Source organism: Cydia pomonella, chromosome 12, assembly GCF_033807575.1.
Source record: "Cydia pomonella isolate Wapato2018A chromosome 12, ilCydPomo1, whole genome shotgun sequence".
In the NCBI taxonomy this organism is placed as follows: Eukaryota; Metazoa; Arthropoda; class Insecta; order Lepidoptera; family Tortricidae; genus Cydia; species Cydia pomonella.
Window position 1 is genome coordinate 7,569,373 of NC_084714.1, and position 18,561 is coordinate 7,587,933.

Below are 18,561 nucleotides of genomic sequence, written 5' to 3' on the forward strand. Positions count from 1 at the left end.
TCGACTGTCATGATACATTGCAGCAATATGTACGGATTTTTTTTTCATTGCATTGCATGATACATCTGTACGCACCTTTAGTGATTGGCGTGTATGTCAACGCACAACTTTCACTTCATTTTGCATGAGCTAAGCACCGAGAGCGATGTTCAAAGTCGTATCGAAATAAGATTAAATCAAAACCGTAACAAGTTCTATATCTGAATCGGGCTCCTTATCAAGATTATTTCTTAAAACAAAACATTTTGCGTATATTTAAAGTTTTTGATAAATGCAGCTACTGGGAATTAGTCGTACAAAACTTACTATTAATTTCTAAAACATGACTTGTATTTACTTCTAAACTTATAAACTGGATTTTACGATTCGAAAGTTTTTATCCAAACAACACACTGACAATTTACACCAGTACGAGTACGAGTTATAAGAGTTTCTGGAAGATTTTTTTTTATTACTGAGACTTATATTGTTACAAATACACATATAATTTGAAGAAAATATATAACAATTTTGCTTTCTAAAAATGCTCCAAATTGGTTTAAACATGTGTAGTGACACAAGTGATATAAGTTATAGATTTTTTCTGTCACTCGCTTTGTATAGAGTTTTTGTGTCAACGTCACGTATTCTAAACGGATATCCAACGAGAAAGCAACAGGGTGTCCATTCCACATTCCAGTAGCACGCAATGATTACATTCTCGGAAATACTTCTGTAGCCACAAGCAATGTTTTAAGAATGCAGATATCGGATATCACTTTCTCACTTTCTGAAAAAAGGCTTGACAATTTTTCAATTCGTTTCAACCCCAAAATACTTCCCATTTCTCCTTCTGAAAATAAAATTCCTTATAAAAGTTCAAGATCGCGCAAATAGTAACAATTATGTGCATGCGTTTGTCTGCGCAATCAAAATTGCACGTTTTCTTCAATCAAATTCCACTATAGCAGACCAAATCCAAATTGCATTCCAAATTAAAGTTCAAGTAAAAATTAATTACAACTTTAGGAAGGATCAAATTTATTTCATCTTAGATATTGCTGGAACTATTTAGGACTTTGGAAAGTAACAACGAAATTGCCAAAACTACGGATTATGAGTATAAATGATATAATACTAATATACTCAATTGTGCCAATATGAATTTGAATTTCACTGTATAAGACGTCTATTACGTTTGATTGTTGTTCCAGACGAGACTATCAATTCACAGAGCATTTTGTATTCCCCCGTTGAGCAAGACTCTAAAATAAGGCAAACTGATCGATTTACAACAACTAATCTCAATCAGAGTTCTGACATATACGCTAGTCCCCACAGGGTAATGATTATTGGTTAGCATTGTGAAGTTCAGGATAAAGCAATCGGTTCTGACCGCGATCGGTTGCATTCGATTTTAGAATGTTTCCGATTTGATAGGAGTTTTGATGAGTTCGGTGATAACGTGGGAGAGGTGGCTTGCATTGTTTATTTTTAGAAACTCGAACAATACCTAGTTTGCACAAAGATGGTATAAATTCATTTGTCAGAATTTACATGATAGACTGTATCAAAGGGCTTTGTATCTTATATACCTAATAAAAAAATATCTCATATAATGGTTTTTAAAGAAATGCTGTGCTACACCCTTCTAAGCTGGCAAGAACAATTTGCATTTAACTTGGGTATTGTTATAAGACAGGAATGAAGTACATATTGTAGTTAAAAGTTAGTACAGAAGTAACTTTACACTTCATACAATATCATTACAACTATTACCTTTAATGACAGAACAAACTTGCCGTCCTGGCGGTCTAGAGAAACTATTATTCTAAAGTTCCAAGACGATATATTTTCTTAGTATATTAACGGAACGTTATACAAACGTCGACTTTTACGACGCATTAACTTTTATTTAAAGTGCAAACACTTTTATATGACTCGTGAATAGAGATAGGAGCGTTAATAATAGTAAGTACGGGACGAATACCGTCACGTTAAACAAGCCATTGCGTGCATCGAACAAGAAGCCATATAACTTAATGCTTCTCACAAAAATGCCGTTGTCATCAATAACACGATCCTTTTCTACATAAACCTATAAATAAACAGAAGTGCCATTCAATATTTATTTTATCAAGACAAACCAAATATATCAAAGGTCGAAACGACTTCATAAACGCGTTTATATCAGGATTAGGTCTGATTCAATTCTACGGTCTTCGGAGTGTGGCAAATCTAAACGAAGAATTTGCGAAATGACCATCGACAATTTTATCACTGGCCGGTATGGGTGGAATATCAATTTGCGGGATTTGATAGAGGAATGGAGCCTTCGATTGGCGATGTTTTCCTATATTGGCATATGTAAATCAAACGGTTTGAGGTTAGACGAAGATTTCAAATGACTTACACTAATTTCAATACCACAAGGATCCAATGCAAATAAAATATTTTACTTTAGTATTGGTCTATAAAAATTATTTCAAAAGAAATATTTAAAAGTACTATCGGTAATACAATGTATGCGTATTTTTGTTATACTACGTCGATAGCAAACAAGCATACGGCCCGTCTGATGATAAGCAGTCTCCGTCAGTATATTTCAAGTCCATAAAAAAAGGTAGAACATGGGTTGATAATTTTGATTCAAAAGCACATACGCATTGTAGACTCATTGTAATTTAAATTAAGTATCTTGTTTCGTCACTTTCATACCTCCTCGCCTCCCCATAATTTTCTATCGCGAAAGAAAGTTGATCTAAAAGAAAGAAAACTGCGTTCCTTGTTTTATTAAAACTTAAAAACACTTAAGATAACAACAATCGAACTAAGAGATTAAACTTCGCATCATTAAGCAGCGACCACGCCAAATAAGTGAATTCCCAATAGAAATACCTACGTTTAAAGTGAAACACTAATGAAAGTAATATAATTACTACCACGCCTATCAGTACAGAACGTCTCTAGGGAATGTCATGTGGTGTCAAAAATGACTTTATATAAATATTAGCAAATTTAATAAGTGTAAAAGAGTTAGCATACTCATAATCGATGCTTATAGTGTACTTATTGTAATTGATACTGTGACCATGACACCATGTCGTAAATATACATATAATATTGGTATGTTGTATGACGGTTGGGATGGTGTATGTGTGTGTTAATACTTATTACTTTACGAAATCTCCAATATAGCCAGATTGTTCCAAAAGTCGTTGATTAAGGTGTGAAGACCGATAAAATAATTATGTTTTGATATGTGTTCAAAACGCGAAGGATTAAATGTATTTTTTATTCATCATTTTAGGCGCTTAGTCGCTGAGCGGATTAAATGTTATATATGTAGGTGTTTTGTCCTATTAAGTCCCTCTTATTTCAAATATGGTGTACACTCCTGGTTTTAACGCCTTAGGACCCGGTGACATACTATTGGTATTGATTATTTATGTAAGTAATTCGTACTTTACAACATTAATAAACTTCTCTAGAATATTTGCAGATATCAAATCCATATTTACCTATTGCATAAAAACAAAATCTAAAAAATGTGACAACGCACGTTGTACCACTCACGTCTTCAATTGTATTAACAGATACCTGGATCAATCTAGATTCTAGACACACTCAATGAGCTCACAGATATGCGATATGCTCCATCGACGTATTCAACAAGTCGATTACCGACTTCAACCTCACAGATCACTTAGATACGGCATTGGCATAGTTTCCAGAACTTGCATGCAATCGCTTGATATTAATATTGTGTTCATTAAATAGTTGTTATCGACGCAAGAGTGGTCGCTGGTAATTTCATATCTGTGTGATGTGAGAGTACCCACTAGGGGGAATATGTCTCACAAATGAATAGTATAGGTGAAATGGAATCTAGATTAGAGTTCTAATCGCTGATAATTAAAATGTCTATGTAGTTGTGTACGTGACCTATCTCTAAGGCGCTCTAGCTATATGCCTGATTCGAACAATGCTTATAAGATGTCACAGCGAGACGATACTGATCTGTGAGTGTCAAATGTGACGTTTTTGGTTAAAAAAATGACACTTTTGACACTGACAGATCAATATCGTATCGCTGTAATATCTTAGAAGAATTGTTCGAATCGGGCCATTAGGCAGGTATGAATAAATTAATTGTTAGTTATTATATGTTACAATATTTAATACATACATAGAAATAAGTAACTTTATTCTGTTATTATTTATTTAAGCGAGTACAAAATAAAATCATTATTAACTGTGAAGTTACGCTTAATGTAACTTTAATATGTAGTATTCTCGCAATATATCACGAGTGAACAAAACTAAAGATGTTAAGACTAATTTCCGAGCTTCGTAACAACTTTTAATAAGAATTGTAACCAAATATACTATGTACATTTAGAAAGCTTTCAATTTTTTTATTAATGTTCATTAAAATGCTCATATGTATTTTAATATAATTACACAAAGGCGTATAAGTACTGCGGTAAACTTCGATACACGTAATTGGATGTACCAGGGAGTTGTTCAAATCACTAATGTGCACAGGGGAGTTGAGAACTCGGTTGGACCAGTGTAATGTACGATTCATATCGACCTCGTATACTAAATAGATGCTAAAGAAATTTGGAGCTTAGGTATATACAGAACTTCTTTACATTCAAATGATATTACATATATAGCACTTCTTAGACTCCCGCGGACCGGGGTGTGCTCGGCTGCCACGTACTTCGTCTTGATAAACCCTTTTGGCTGTTGTTGGATACCATAGGATGTCGTGACGCCAGGTTGGCTACAAACCTAGATCTACCTGCTACCATATCTAAAATATCTCTTGATTTTAACAGTCAACGCGTCGCTGTGATGCAGAGGCAGCCGATACGGCCCAGCCCGGTTGACATAAATCGTACCATCAGCCACAAAAGTGCATGGCGACTTTATCAATGGCTCATTCATAATTTCTCCATGTAATTTCGCAGTTCACTGTAAATACCTAAAGCTGACGTTCGGATGGCAAGTGCAGCTGCATCACTGTTGCGACATTACTGCGGCGGCGTTGATGCCGCCGCTGTATCTGTCAATTTACTAGATAAAATGAGAGACAGATTGAACGTCATAATCGCGGTTGTAATGCGGTGACAAACGACATTACTTCACTCATTTTATCAATGCACAGTAAGTCCGCAGACTGGACGCAAGCAGCGGCAAGCCGTCGTCGCTGTCGTCCAAAACAGATTTATTCAAGTCTATTTTGTCCGTGCCGCTCGAAATCGGGCAGCGCGAGCGGTGGTACGCGCAGCACGATCAAAATGTAATGACCTAAATGAGACTGTTTTGGACGAAAGCGGCGACGGCTTGCAGCGCCGCCTGCCGCCCCGCTCGCCGAGACGCGCTCATGTCACCTTTATTGTGTTTTCAAACACCGGACACTCATAAGGGAGACTAAATTTATACTGGTTTCCCTGAGAGTTCAACTCATTTGTGAATTGAAAATATGAGGCTTGGTACGATACTAATCAACAAGTATATACAGCCTGGGGCGAGTCTTCGGAAGTATTTTGTTACCTATGTGAATTCGTTTGCAATGTACATTTTATTTGGTGGTTATAAAATTTGCTCCTACAAAATAAAATGCATAGGTACCTAAATTTAATTGTAGTCAACGGCAGGCGGCATCTAAAAAGTTGACCTGTTATTTCAATACATTTTGTAACTTTTTTAAATTAATAAACTACATATAATGGAATCAAAGGAGGATGGGTAACTATACAATTTTTTACAGACATTCGTTTAGGTTAATATTGCATTCAATTATATATTCGGGTTATACGTGAGTATATAAGTTTTGACACGTTTTTCATGTCCCAAATTTTACTTTCGCATAGAACTCTTTATGGCTAATAAATACATCACGGCTCAAGTAACAACATGAAAATAAGCCTCATTTATGGCGTCCCGATGCCGCGAGGATAAATATATTTCTATTATGTTTCTTTATTCATGTAAATTACACATAAAGTAAAAGTTTTTCGCGCCAAAATCAAGTGCTGACAAAATTAAACTTGTACCCGTCACTTCAGTAGGACTAGTTAATAATCCCACGCTTACCGAATATTTGGAAAGCGGTAAATCTCTTTGAGTAATTAAATCAGATACCTCTTTGATTGCGAAACACTTCGCTCGTTGTCTCAAAGATGTTTAATGAGCGCAACAAGTTATTTATGTTAAATACGTATACCTTCTAAATTAACGATCTCAAGGTGAAAATAGAATTAACAATATAGTGATATTAAATGAAAGCAAATTTGATACGTTACAATTTAAAACGTAGGTAATGTTATTAGATTAATTATATTTTAAGACGAAGATAAGTTTTTAATTTTCCCTAAAAATGAATAAGTGACAAAACAAAAATAAATACCTAAGCTTAAAACTTAACCAAGGAGACCGGGACGTCGACTAGTGACATTACTAAGCAAATTGTACGGTTTAACCAGTAGGGCGTCACTCCTCCTTTCAGTTTTTCTCAGCTCAGCATTGCTCCGAGCAATTATTAGGGTTGGCACAACTTGACGTCCCTATACGTGCACGATCACAGGTAAGATAATGACTTGAATTTTGACAACCCTAAATGGCCGAAAGGGACAGCATAATTCGTCCCTGAATCGCTGTCAAACTTCGGTTTTGTAGGAAGTGTAATTTCTGTACGGTAGTACTATTATTGATTCTGTGGTTCAACTCACGGATGTTTAGTCACTCGCGTGACATGCACGCGACATGTACGGACACCGTGACCGATGCTCATGCACGGTTAGTGCTTGAAAATGGAGACCAATTAATTTATTTAAGTACTATTGGAATCCAGTTAGCTGTCATTCGCGCGTTAATTCCGTTTCGACTTCTGTAATTTTTTAATCATATTGGAATCATAAAGCTTAGCTATCATTCGCGCGTTCGTTTCGCTTTGACTTGTCCGTAATAGTATTCGTGCGAGCGAGACGCCCGCGCGAATGACAGCTAACTGATATGATTCCAATATGATTCAAATATGAGTTTGTAACATATTGCGATAAATTCGATTAGTGACATTACTCATATACTACTACTTACTACTACTATTTCAAATCATCATGATAATTTGTAACGTAGTTAATTTTATATGATGTAATTGTAGAGTTAGAATATTTGTTTAAGAATAAATTAATGTACCTACTATATGTTTTTATACTTATTTAGATACTTACTTAATTAATATTTGCACGCCTTTTAAAGCAAAATAGTTGAACAATTGTCCATGTCTCCTAGCCGTCTTCGGCCACCAATCTTACTGTACACTATTTTATGCGAATGAATTACTTACTACTATTTCATTAGGTGTGTTCGATACAAAACTATTCATATCAAAACTAGGCTGAGGTAACCTCGCCTACAAGAATGTATTTTGCCCATTATTTTACTTTTTTATGTACACTTGATAATCAACACACATTTTCAAAACATTTTTTTAATGTTATTTATGTAGTTATACTATTTATTCATTTAATTTTCACCATTAAACATCATATAATAAATGCGGTATAAGTAACTGTTCCTATTCACTATTTCTATCAGCGCCATTTCTTAATACCTATGCGTAAATTAAGACGTAAAATAAGATAATGGTTAGTACCGTTATTTGCAGAGCTCCCATTAAAAATGAGGAATAATGACTCTGTCCATAGACATTTCACTCGCAGATTTTAATACAAATCTAAGACCGTATCAAAGGAGATTACTTACCTACTATAACCTTATTATTACGAAGCAATACAAAAGGCCCAGAAAAGGACCACCTTGAATTATCTAGATGATTAAACATCTAGATAATTCAAAGAAAGTACTAAAAAGCAAAACAATATTGTACTTGAAGTGCCTTCATAAGTGTACAAAGTAATATGTATTAAAACACGTTTATTTTTTATGTCAACGTTTATTTTTTTGTGTACGTGTATTGTTTATGTTAGCTAAATCAAAATGCATAGGTATATATAGTGTCATGTTTTCCTTATTAATACTACTATTTATTATTAATTAATGGTCTTATTGTTACTATTAATTAATAGTTTGTCTTAATCTGTTTTTTTTCACATATTAAAAATGTATAAAACAAAAATTTATTACTTGGGCTTGTGAAGTTTTTTGAATAAGAGGGTTACACTCTTAACAAACATAAGCCCTCAAAATGTAAGCGACCTGCGGCCCGATCCGAAGAATGATTAAGACACGTCTAAGTTCTTGGACAGACCTTTAAAAGAATCGATACTTAAACGACATGTCAAAATTGACGTTTATTTAGATTCCGCTGTGATCCCAGTAAAATATATCTACGATATTTCTAACGTTAAAGTGAAATTGGTTGCCCGAATCGAGCTGCTTCTGTCAATTATACGACATACAAACGATATCTAATTGAGAACTTATCTAAACCATAACATATCGTTATCGTATCTCATTCTTCGAATCGGGTCGCTGGTCTTTATTTCTCGAAAGTACTTTAAAAAGTACCCACTGTGTTGTATACACATATAAATAGGTACCTACATCAAAATGTCAGCAATAATTCAGGCACAATGGTCCCGTTAGCAAATATCATGAATTATGCCGAGTTAACTAAACCCGAATTTGCATTAAGTCTCAAGCTTACAAATCGAGGTCCGATACAAAGGACAATGTACTTCGGGGAAGCAAAAGGGATTGTGTGTTTAGAACCATCCAATCCTATTCTCAAATGTATCTATCATTATTATTTTGAAAACGTATTGGAAGCGTGCGCTTGCTCACTCTATATCTCCCTCACGTGTGTGCGAGTGTGATAAAATATTTATATTAAACGGGTATTATTACATTGGTGTACGAATTTCGTTTCGTATGCGGCTCTCAACAAACGTATGGGTCGGAAAATCTATTGTGTAGCGCACATCCTTAATTTACATGTTGTATCGCGGCTACTAAATAAATAAATAGTCGTTGTTGGACATATTTACACAGATTTGATTATATATTATTAAGTGCCGGCAGTACTTGAGCCCAGCGGTCTAGCCAGGGACGATGATAAGCGAGCCAACGGAATGACACTGGTGTCTTGGAGCATGGGTCGGCCGGCCGCTAGTTTGGGATGCTACATGCGTTGATACCCTGGCACCGTCCCATGTCCCGAGCACCAAAGTTACCACTGGCGCTGCAGCATCCTCGGCCGAAAGTCTCAAGCGTCGCAAATATACAGCGCTAGGAAGCAGCTACATGTTTGCGGCGTTTGGCGTTGAAACCTTAGGGCCATGGGGACCAAGTGCGCGGCGACTTTTTAAAGATTTATCGGCGCGCCTAATAGAGGCATCGCATCGGGCGACCAGAGGGCTGACCACTATTTCGCGCAGCGTATAAGTATCGCCATACAGCGGGGAAATACGGCCAGCTTTCTATTAGGCACCGTTGACGGCGATTTGGGCCAAATTTTTTATCTTTAGTTTAAGTTCTTAGTAAGTTTTATTATGTTTGTTTATTTCTTTGTTTTTGGATATTAAAATACTAATATATTCATTTGTGCACAATATACTACTGCGATGTGTATGGTTACCCTAAGTGAGGCATAAAAATAACAAGAGTAGTTTGTCATAAAATTGTCATTTACTATATTTTCGATCGAACACCGGTTGAAAATATGAATAAGACACACTACTGAATGAGGGCCCTTTAAAGTACATGTATGATGTACTTTTCTGTAAAGATATTGATGGAATACGGATAAAACAAACTTTGTATTCTTGTTTGATATATTAGACACTAACTACCGTACACTAACTATGTGACGTTCCTATCGTAGTCTAACGGAAACTAGACTATATTATTTGCAAGAAAAAGTTACTGAGGTAAAAGTTAAAAATCCGAGCGCAAAACTCAGAATTCCCAAGGCCACCTCTTGCCTCCAACATCAGATCAGCTCGATGGTACCACAATATTGCATTGTCATCCAATTTACATATATATGCAAATTTTTCAGCTTCATCAGAAACCGGGAAGGCATATATGTATATATGTAACATACATACTTGCAAGGTACAGTCAAAATATTTAATTTGTGACCCACATCGTATCTTCTCTCACTGACAATAGTATGAGGTTTCTAGGGATTTTCATGCTGTTTGTCACTGTGACAAAGTACAAAGTGGGCCACAAATTAAATCTTTTGACAGTACATTTCAAGTTAAATAAAAGCTTGTACTAAAATAAAAGTCATTTACGCTCGTCCGTGGTATTTGTGCTCAGCACAAAAGAAAGAAATGTGATATTGCTTCTAGCCTACATGATGCCAGTAGTTCGTTTACTTGTATGTACATGTATTATGACGGTTCATAAAATGCAGGAAACATTACTCAACTTATGTATGCAATGCAATAAAGAGATTATGCTTTACTCACAGTATAATATGTTACGATAATATTTGATATAATATGATGAATATTAATATTATAAGCAATGAAAATAAAATTCTTTATTGCACACTGCACAAAAAATATACAAAAAAATATTAAAGATATAAAAAAATAATAAAAATAATATAAATTGGTAGGAAACAACAGGCGGACTTATCGCTAAACAGCGATCTTTTCCAGACAACCTTCAGATAGTAAGAGGGACGGTGTGTTCAGACGGTGGTGCAAAGTAAACAAAAATTAGTAAAATATAATATAATACATATACTAGACATATGTAATTAAAAAAGACTACTTTTTTTTTATACCACGACGGTGGCTAGCAAGCAAACTACTTGTTACTATATACAAAATTCGCATTGCATTTGTATTTGCATGTTAAAATAAATTAACAGCCAGTTTTGTAACATATAAATGTAATAAATTTCTTTACATACTTTATACAAAATATATATAACATATATAAATTATTACATTCTACTTCTAGGAAACTGCAATTTTAGGATTAAAATAAATAGATAAAGGTAGAATCAGTTAAATTATAATTAAAATAGGTGCGTATATGTGTACTATTGTTTTACAGTATAAATAGTTTTTCTCCTGCAGAATCATTTAAGATGTAAATATTGATAAAATAATGTTACATACAAGCAAGCAAATATAAAAAAAATATATCATAGGACCATTTTACACTAATTGATCTAGTCCCAGAGTAAGGTCAATAAGGCTTATAATGTGGGTGTTAGACGACAATATATATAATATATAGATTTAGATAAATAATTATATACTTAAATACATGGAAAAAATCCATAACTCATGAACAAATACCTGTGATAAACATATAAATAAATACTCTTACCAGGATTTGAACTCGAAAACTCCTGCTTCGTAGGCAGGTAGCAAAGTTTAGAATCCGTTGGAGATTTCTAACAGCACACGAGATTTTAGAAATTTCCCGTATATTTAATGTGAAAGATAATGTTTTGAATGAATTTCCAGTAATTAATGTTTTCTCGACCCTGTGGTAATAGGATTAGGGCGGTTCAAATTTTAGGGAAATAAGTAGAATAGGCGTCCAAACGTGGTTTGTACGGCACTTGCACCCCAAGTAGTATACATTATATTTAGGATTTTATATTAACTATTGTGTAAAGATATTTTTTATATATACAAGCGGTATAAGAACATAAGAATTTTTTTTTCATTTATAAATTTTATATAGTTATATGTCATCACAATTAAAAAAGAACTTTGTTTTTAATCGTAGCTCGTCTCATTTTTATTAACCCATTCAGTGCTAATCACTACACGTCGTTTTGCCTCTACGAAGCATTTCCTCTACATAGCGGGAAACCTAGTTATCAACTACGACGTAGCGCTATGAGCGTGAATGTGTTAATATAATTACGAGCACGAGCGAATGACCTGAAATACAGATCAAATTTTCATTCCGCTCTGACTGTTTTTAAATCTGCCTTTTTGTACCAAAATTTAGTTATTTGCTCCACTGCTGTCCATTTTGGAGACACCAAAACCCCTTATCACCGATTGACAACCTTATTAGATCTTCTCGTTCATGGATCATGCACATTATTTAGCATAAGTGAGTAGCTTTGCAGCGCTTTGTACGTCATTTTAAAAAAGAAGAGAACATTTTTTGCAATAATTCAAAAACGGCTGGACCGATCATACGATCATGTTCGCTATAGTTTTCATTGAAAGAAGTTGTTAAGCTTCTGTTAAAAAATATATATATATATATTGGATCCATGGTTCAAAAGTTAGAGTCCACACATTTTGTTTTCGGAGCTATTATTTCCGAAAATATTTACTTTATCAAAAAATAGTTGCTGATGACCTGTATGAGTTTTAAAAGACCTATCCAGCGAAACCCCACACAAGCGAAAGCGAAAAAATATAAAGAAAAAAATCGAATATTTATTTTACCGTTCTGTCGCCATGCATGCCAAAATTGCCAAATTGTAGTTTTCTAGCACCGACGATCACGGCACAATGCCGCAGATGGACAGACAGACGGATATGGCGAAACTATAAGGTTTCTAGTTGACTACGGAACCCTAAAAATGCATCGGGACGACAGATGCTACGAAAAGTCACGTGGCTATTTCCATACATTATTTAAGTTTCTATAGTTCGTGTCATCCACGATGACGCGCAGATTTGTCAAATTTAACCTTCAATAACATGACATTACGCGTCAAGGCACGCGTCTTCGTGAATGACACGATCTATATTAGCGTTTTCTATCAATAATTGTCATCTCTGCTAAGCCCCCTGACATAGTGATTAATTCAAAATGTGTCAATGCATATTACACTAACCATCGCGTGGGCATGATTAACAAAACGCGCCCCAAAAAACAAGGAAGCCTGTTATTAACCAGTGAACCAGTGCCTATTGTGATCGGTCCTTTATCCACTAATGGTGTTGCGAGTTCATTAATTACCTGAGTAAGCGTATCTGATAAACTCATCGGGATGCTAATTTAGAATAGAATAGAGATAATTCATTCGTAAGCACAAACACAAAATAGAAAATTATACAAAACAGAGAAACATTGACTGGTAGAGAATGCCTCGTGGCATTAAGTCCGCCTTTTGTACTATAAGATTGTTTTCTTTTGTGCAATAAAGATTAAATAAATAAATAAAACATAAAAAGGAGAAAGTGCCACGACATGGTCTCATCTCAGCGTGTTGCTGGCGACTTCCAGCGCTGATCTGCTGATGAGACCATCCGGTGAAACAAACAGGTAACAAGAATAATCAACGAAATTAATATAAAACATACAAAAGACAAAGATAGTCGATATATATAGTATATGAAGTAATAGGTTAAAAATACATTACGCGTATCGAGACTTGCGATAGCTAAATGATATCATTCAGATATAATTACGGTCGAATTAGCCTGTAAGAAGGACGCTAAATTATTTTAACTAAAGCACTCTTAAAAGGCATTTCTTAAGCAAAGTTCTCAAGTTGATCCTTACCATGAAATATATAATCGTAAAGATCAAATACAAATTTACAAAAAGAAATTCAAGTGGAATGGCAAACAGTTTTAAGCTACATTTTCGGTTATTGATATTAAGTTTAATTCAGATTTATTCCTGATAAGAATATTAATTAGGTAGTAATGTAAGGTAAAGTAGTGGCAATAATATATAGATAATAATGGTCGAAATGTTGAAGTCAAATCAATATACATCCTCAACTTATTCGAATTTTCCATGCGTGTTCGCCCGTGTACAGCTCAGTTATATGTGTCTTTCTCACCCAGATAACAATATAATCCCAAGCCGTCATAGATATTTATCATGCCTCGGTTTGGCCGGTGTAATTTGGTTTGACTTTTGACGTTTAAAATGTGCAAAAATAAGTTACTTGATGAAAAATTAATGAAGTGAAAGCTTAATGTCGACAAAATTATGTCGTAAGACAGTACCGGTAAGTAATTTCTAAATATTTTAAAAGCTTTTACAATAAAATGAACTGAATTTTCATTCGTTGCAATTTTAATTATTGGCAAAATTACTAAAACCAATGTTAGATATCAGATTTTTACAGTTGCAATAAGAATAAATGAAAAAGATTTGCAAATATATATTAAAGGAACTAACTGTCTTAATAAATATGTTTACTTTGATTAAAAATTGTTTACTATCGATAACATTCGACTCGATATTTTTAATCTATTTTCATTTAATTTTTCAAAGGCACATATACATAATCAATATTAAAGTTACTCGCGAAACTGCTTACGTATATAATAATTACAAGTATTAAGTATTATAATAATTACGTATATAAAATGTACAAGGGCTAGTGATTAATTATTAATCACTAGCCCTTGTACATTTTTGCTCCCTATAAACCGGGCAATGGCCATCGCCAGAAAACAAAAGATGCAACAAAAATCTGCCATTTGTACAAAACGCACAAATACCGAACGAGTTATTAAAGTAGCAGCTCAACACAAAGTGATAATTTATATTTATCAATAATACAAGAAAAAAAAACAAATAGAATTATAACCTATATAGCTTAAAATCTAAATCTAAAAATAAATATAAAGTGATAATTAGAATAGAATCAATCACAATTTCCTCCCACACCTGGAGAACAAAACACTTGCTTACACCGATTAGGTCAAACTATATCGATCTATCACTGTCACCACCTTCAGTTTCTACCGACGCAGTGATTTTTGCGGCCTTTTCAACTCGTTGAAGGATGATTGACAAGGTTTTTGAGGTGGTTATGGCATGGAAGATAAAAAAATATTATGATTATTCTAGCTAGCGTGAGAGATAATGAATAAAATAAATAAATATTATGGAACTGTCTTGCACAAATTAACCTATTCTCACGGAAAGCTCAATAAGGCTTTTGTTATGGGTACTAACCGGAGAGCATTGGAGCGCTCCATGCACGGCATCAAACTACAAGATCGAGTGAGGAATGTCGAGATCCGACGTCGCACCAAGGTGCAAGACGTCGGACACGTCATTACCAAATTAAAATGGAGCTGGGCGGGACATGTTGCCAGGCAGAGTGATGGCAGGTGGGCCAAAATGCTAACGGAATGGTGGCCGCTTTCATATGAAAGGAGTGCCTGGCGTCCGTTGGCTAGTTGGGTGGACGACATTCGGAAGACTGCGGGTCACTTCTGGATGAGATTGGCTCGGGACCGGGATAAGTGGCGTACTAGAAGAGAGGCCTATGCTCAGCAGTGGGCGATAAAAGGCTGATATGATGATGATGATGACTAACCGGTGATATATATATAAGTAATAGATACATAGATATATACAAAAATTACGAATACATATATAACATTTGAACGTCAACAGAGGTTTTTATTGGATTATAGGAAAATGAGGATATGACCTCCACATGTGATATTGTAAATTAAATTGTTTAAATTAGGACATTCTTATTTATTGATTTTTAACGTAATTTGTACCTAGTTTTTATTTAAGAACATGACGATTATTACGGAGATACTCGTACTTAATTATTCCCGTATTTAGTTTTGGCAGGAACGTATAAAATTGTCGAAATTAGATCCGTGACACATATAGACATAATTATATAACGTATAAATATGGATTTGTAAAGTACGAACTAACTAAACATAATTATTGTGGCCTTGACTTCCATAACAATTAACATATAATTACATCTACTCGTGTCTTCGAAATGCTTAAATTATTAACAGCTTCCCCTAGAATAATAAGTACAAACATTTTGTGCCCTATCATAGCTTAAGAAAATTAAGCCGAATGTGGGTAATCAGGGGAAATAGTTCGTGTAGTTTTGTAAATTACTACAATTATAAATTAATAAAAGTTCTCGAAGGTGGGAGTTGTGCTGAGGGTGTAAGGGGGGGGGGTGTTGAAGGAACCTTTTTTCAGATTTTTGCTCATATCTCGAATATCTTGACGAATAGCATTATAATTACTTCGAACAAAAGTTTAACCACAAAATGCCCTACTATTTTGGTTATATTTATTTTTACTCTACGATCAATACTTTAGGAGCTACACTGTGTTTAAACTAAGAGATAAAAAATAGAAGATTTGTGAATACATCGTTTTTTCGTAATGATTCATCATTTATTTATTTTATTTCTTTATTTTATTGGTATTCATAACTCAAATTTTCAATTTAGAATAAGTAAGCTTAGTTACCTGCTGACCAAATATATAAAAAAACTGGCTAAAAGCATGTCGGGCCATGCTCAGAGACGAAGAATTCATTTTTGAATAAGGAATTTCTGTTAGAATTTCAGATGGAAAAATCATTATTGGACTTCAAGCATAAGGGACCTTCTGTTTGGAAAGCGACATATTCTGTCGCCGTACTTTTATCAAAGAAACCAATGCTCTTAATTTCTAGTGGGTAGGTCGTTCAAGTCAGCCTATCCTCCGTAAAAAGGCCTAATATTTTTCGCGTCTAATAATTTTTTCTACCGAATATTAAACTTTTTCCTCCTCACTATTTTTGTCACACCTTGTATAAATAACTTAACAATGATAAAATACCAAAATTAATGTTTTATTCGTAAATACTTAACTTTTTTTACAGTACATATGGTGCTACTTTATAGCACTAGTGCGAAAATTTGCATATTACGTTACTGTGTGGAACATTTAAAGGGCCATATTATGTACTGTAAAACGTTGTACGATACATGTGCGAATAGGTAATTCGCAACTCGTGTCGATTTAAAACACTCCCTTCGGTCGTGTTTTAATTTATCGCCACTCGTTTCGAATTTCCTATTTTTCGCACTTGTATCGTAATGTACTATTACAGTACATACGGTGCTACTTTATAGCACTAGTGCGAAAATTAGCATATTACGTTACTGTGTCGAACATTTAAAGGGCCATATGTACTGTAAAACTTTGTACGATACATGTGCGAATAGGTAATTTCCTATTTTTCGCACTTGTATCGTAATGTACTATTATTTAATTTAATAGGATGAGCATTTTGCACATCATCAAAAAAATATAATCTTTTTAATGTTATTATCACATTACTTGATTACAGTTTATTTTTTTGTTTTTTTATTTTCTAGTCATGCGTTCTTTCGTTTTTTATGTCACCGTGAATAATTCATTTGACAATGACATGGCTATTCCTTAATTAGTTTACCTTACTGGCGTGATTCATAAATTTAATATTAAAAAGATAATATTAACCTTACCTCGGCCTACATTCTACACGCGTCCGAGTCATGATAACTTACTGGTTCTTGCGTAACGTAAATACGTGGCTTTATAACATTTCTCTTTTTTTAATACTACGTCGGTGGAAAACAAGCATACGGCCCGCCTGATGGTAAGCAGTCTCCGTAGCCTGTGTACGCCTGCAACTCCAGAAGAGTTACATACGCGTTGCCGACCATAACACTCCGCACCCTCGTTGAGCTCCGGCAACCTAGTGTTATTTGGCTGCTGTTTTCTGTAAGGTGGAGGTACTTCTCCAGTTGGGCTCTGCTCTAGATCTGGAATGACATCCACTGACTGTGCCCTACCACACAAAGCGAGATGACATTCACAATGCCCATACTTCTCTTTTGGACGTAGTGTAAGGATGTACCCGGGTCCTATACTTTTGACGTAATAGACATACAGCCCAATTTGAACAATAAAAAGTCATTTTTGACACTGACAGATTGGTATCGTTCCGCTGTGATTTCTTTCGAGCGCCATCTTGATAGTCACGCCTGGTGTTTTTTTTTCAGTAATATTGATAAAGAGTAATATCGATAGCTTATTATATTGTAAACTCACACCACACCACCACATATTTGGTAGTGTGCAGTGAATGAATTTTGAAACTTTAACCACCATTTTGGAGTCAACGGCCGGTAGTCCACGCGCTACTTGTAAAGTCCAGCTATCACTTAACAAGAGCTGATAAAATCACCGTACACTGTCTTGTACTAACCGTACAATTTTAGTCGTATCTGAAGCTCCTATACCTTGATACTGGCAAAATAGTCCCACTGGACTGAAGCCATAATTAAAAAAAAATGAATGAATGAATGAATCAAAAACATTGTTTGTATCGGGCCGTCACACTGTATAAGAATATCTTCAATGTCCTAGCATTATTAGCACAAAATAAGGTTCACTTTTGCCTGGCATGTTAGAAATAAATCACAATGCCCGTATTTAAAATCCGAGTACGTCATAAAATGAGACATATTGGTTGCAAACAACTTGACAATAAAGCGGTATTGGCGCCCATAAAGTAAATCCTGAGAAAGCTAGGCGCTACGTCAGCGCGTAGCACAGCTCGATCTCGTAGCACTATTGCTACGCCCAGCTACGGAGTAGCAAGTTTCAAGTTCTTTCTTTGTTTTTATTTTTAGGGTTCTGGAAGCGTATTCCGATTATAATAACAGTGATATGCTATTTCACTGTCAGTTATTACAGTCAAAATATGCCTCCGGCACTCGAAGCGCTTGTGTACGCCTCGGAAAACTATTTCTAAGTTTCCGTTGTTATTTAAAATATAAACTTTAATTAAATAGAAAGCTGGATCAAAAACATACAAGCACTTAATGA

General features: G+C 34.8%; 1 protein-coding gene across 1 annotated transcript in view; it reads right to left on the reverse strand.

Moving 5' to 3' along the window:
- Positions 1–18,561, reverse strand: part of LOC133523393 (allatotropins-like) — a 96,028-nt gene that overhangs the window by 47,460 nt on the left and 30,007 nt on the right. The window lies entirely within an intron of this gene.